The sequence below is a fragment of the Sapajus apella genome, unplaced genomic scaffold (assembly GCF_009761245.1).
Source record: "Sapajus apella isolate SASKATOON/1434 unplaced genomic scaffold, GSC_monkey_1.0 scaffold8, whole genome shotgun sequence".
NCBI classification, from domain to species: domain Eukaryota; kingdom Metazoa; phylum Chordata; class Mammalia; order Primates; family Cebidae; genus Sapajus; species Sapajus apella.
Genome location: NW_022436948.1, coordinates 24,550,436 through 24,553,895, shown reverse-complemented (window position 1 = coordinate 24,553,895; position 3,460 = coordinate 24,550,436). Strand labels below are relative to the sequence as shown.

Sequence of the window (3,460 nt, the reverse complement as noted above, 5' to 3'; positions counted from 1 at the left end):
ATGATGGCGTTGAATGCATATCTTCCTGCTTAAGAGTTAACCCTGCGTTAAAGTATTTATGAAGGATAAAAGTAAATTGATCATGTATTTCTCAAGTTCTTTTGAAGGTAGCAAGTAGATTAAACAGAGGATGTGGAAGAGTTTAGGCTTCAGATAATCCTGGCTTTCTTTTATATTAAATAATGTTACATGCTTTTTAGTAATCTAAGTGTCTAATTTCAATCAAAACCTCTAGTTTAATAACATTTCCAATTTCTGGACATTTAACGGCTGACATTCAAAATAAGCATGTAATACCTGTGTCTTCCTAACCACGTAGAATGAAGATTATAGTTGCCATTGTTATTTTTGTTATTTTTACATAATATATCGAGTTGTGTACTGTGATATCTATTAATTGAAAGAAAACACAAGTAAGCACATTGCAATAATAAATGTTAAGAAAGCTTAATTTCAACCAAAAACTTAGATGTTAATATAATGTTCTATGAATATAATTTTTGGTCAAGAAAATGGACAAGTTATATTTTTCCTCTATTCTTTACCATTGATTATAGTAATGTTTTATTAACTCACCACACAATAAATACAAAGGGAAAGGATAAAAGAGGAAGAAAAGAATGCCTTCAACGACTCAGCGATTGAATACATTATCAGCCCTCTCACCGTGCTTGCTCTTATTGGAAAGAAAACATACAGTAAGTCATAAGACTAATTCAACTTTCTCTACAAATCAGACTCAGTTTACATACACACACACACACACACACACACACACACAAACACACACACACACAACACAATACACACATATCCCCTAAATTTTTCAGGATTTGTAACCACAATAGAGATTCTAAGTGTAATTATATTGTAGGCGTATTACATTCATGATCATTTTTAATAGTATCTTAATTTTTAGCCATCTGTTAGTGATTATATAGTGCATACACATATAAAAGTATGCTTACTGACATAGTTTTACATGTGAATATATTTAAGTTATACCTACCATGCTTAATAGAGAAAGTATTTGAGTTGGTGAATTAATTATTTTTAATTTTGTCACAAAATTTCAAACACATTTATTTTTGCTTTTGGGGAGATAATGCATTTTATTGTCTATCATGTTATACAAAAATCTAGAAATAATAGGTTTGTACAGAAAAAACAAATGACAATAAATGAGAGCACAAAATAAATAATTTAAATTTGCTATTTTTTCCCAGTGGTATTAGGATGGTAATCATTTTAAAGCACATGTGTCTGGTTTCAGGGTAGGATTTGTCCACTGGCCAAGGCCTGCCATAAAACTATGGCTTTCAGGGTCTGTCTGCTCTACTGGCCCTTGACAAAACTTCTGAGGTCTTCAAGAAAAGTAATGCGCCCCTGGTGCTCCATGGCTGGGCTGAGCTCCACTAACTTATCTGCAAAAGAGTTGGCCACCCCTCCATTCACAGGGAAATCCATTAGGTGGTCATATAAAGCCGAGTCCAGGGAATCTGTGTTGAGTACATAACTTGTGTTCTTTCATTCACACTCCCCTTTGGACTGAAAGAAATTTCCCTGACAGAGAAAATGTCACTCTTAACCTCTGCCTCTGGCCCACCCTCATCCTCTGGATATGTGACAGTCCAGCACAAGGACCTTCTTGCTGTCATTCTTTCTAACTTCCACCACGACATGGGGAGTCGATGCCAATTCCAGCTCCTGTTCTTCAACTTTCTAAACTTTCCAAGGTTCCTCCTCACCTTCAAGTGTCGGTAGATGCCTTTGTTAATGTTGAAAGTGACAGTGATCTTTTCCCAGCAAATTTTCGCACTAATTTAGTTTCTGTTCCATTCAGTTCCAGCTCCCGTCCTCCAGACATCGTAGGGAGGGTTTTATGCTTCTGGATTTTCCTTTCCTCTTTAATTAAATTACTCAGCATATCAACAAAAGCTTTGCCTCTTTCGGTGTGCCGCGCGCCACAGCCACAACCACCCCCACAGGCACAGGCGCAGGGCCTGTGTGGACACAGGAGGCCGGGCCACCTCAGGGACCCCGCGCGCATGATGAGGAGCCCCAAGGGCTGGGTGCATAGCGGGGGGTAGGACTGCAGGAGCAGTGTAAAGTACCAGTGAATAAATCTGATCACGTTAATGTTAAACACAGAATTTTATGTCAGGAATGCCCTCCACTCATTAACTTCATGAGTTCTAAACTGTTGACTATATAATCACTGTGAAAATAATGTAATAGAAGACCTGCTAAGTACATCTCTCTGGAGTAGCATTTAAAACATGGCACTGCTGGGTCAGCTCATTATAACCAGAAATATCAAGACTAGGTTTGAGAGTTAAGTTCCCTTAGAGCCAGGCATCCATTCTATAAGACAGGCAGAGGCGCACTTCTTATCTCTTTTATTATAATGAAAGGTTTGTATATACTAGTATCTATGGGTCTAGCACGACAGCCACTCACTAAGAAATTCTCCAGTGGTTCATATGGGATCCAAATGAATTAGTATGGCAGTTTCTCCCTTCATGTTACTATTTACACCAGTATCATTAAGGCCCCTACTCTTATAGGGTGGCTTACAAGAATCCAGTTCTGTTAATTTGGGAATTTGTCTAGAGAATAGGACTTTTGGATCGATGGAGAAGGTGATTCACTCTTCCAAATTCCATCTTGGTCTCTTGTGATGTGATTCTCCAGATTGGCCATCTCCTCTCTTCATGCAGTTGCTCTCCATTCCTCTTGCTTTCCTTCCCATACCCAGCCTTCTCTATTTTGTTATATTAGAAACAGGTTCTAGGCACAAACACTATCTAGTGGTGATTCTTTTGAGCTGTGTGTGTGTACGTGTGCGTATGCACATTCTTAAGTTTATATACATATATGTACCTGTGTGTGTGAGTGTGTGTGTATGTGTGTGTATGGTATGTTTATATTCTATAAGAAAGACTTCCAAATACAAGGGGTGGGGGAGTAGAAAGCAATGAGACTAATACTTGAATGTGTAGCACACCCTAGAAATTACCACATCAGTTACTAAAAATACAGTTAACTTCATTTGCAGCTGTATAACAAGGTACAATAAAGTGCAAAATGACAGTATAGTTTCATAGTTCTTCATTATCGATCATCTCAGTCCCTATTCCTAACTAGATTCTTTTTGTATGGACCTTTTACTTTGCATCATTATTGAATTTTGTCACTGTATTAGCCAGAGAGCCACAGAACCAGTGTGTGTGTGTGTGTGTGTGTGTGTGTGTGTGTGTGTGTGTGTGTGCGCGCGCGCGCGCATGACCATGTGTATAGATACATTGCCTTAGCTGGTTTGGGCTAAAATGTCATATACTAGTAGGCTTATACACAACAGAAATTTATTTTCTAGAGTTCTGGAGGCTGCAAGACTGACGTCAGGGCACCACCATGCTTTAGTTCTGGTGAGAGCTGTCTTCCAGCTTGCAAACTGCTA

At 38.5% G+C, this 3,460-nt stretch overlaps 1 pseudogene; it reads right to left on the bottom strand.

Moving 5' to 3' along the window:
* Nucleotides 1–1,335: 1,335 nt before the first annotated feature.
* LOC116550636 lies at nucleotides 1,336–3,115 on the bottom strand (annotated as a pseudogene).
* Nucleotides 3,116–3,460: the final 345 nt, after the last annotated feature.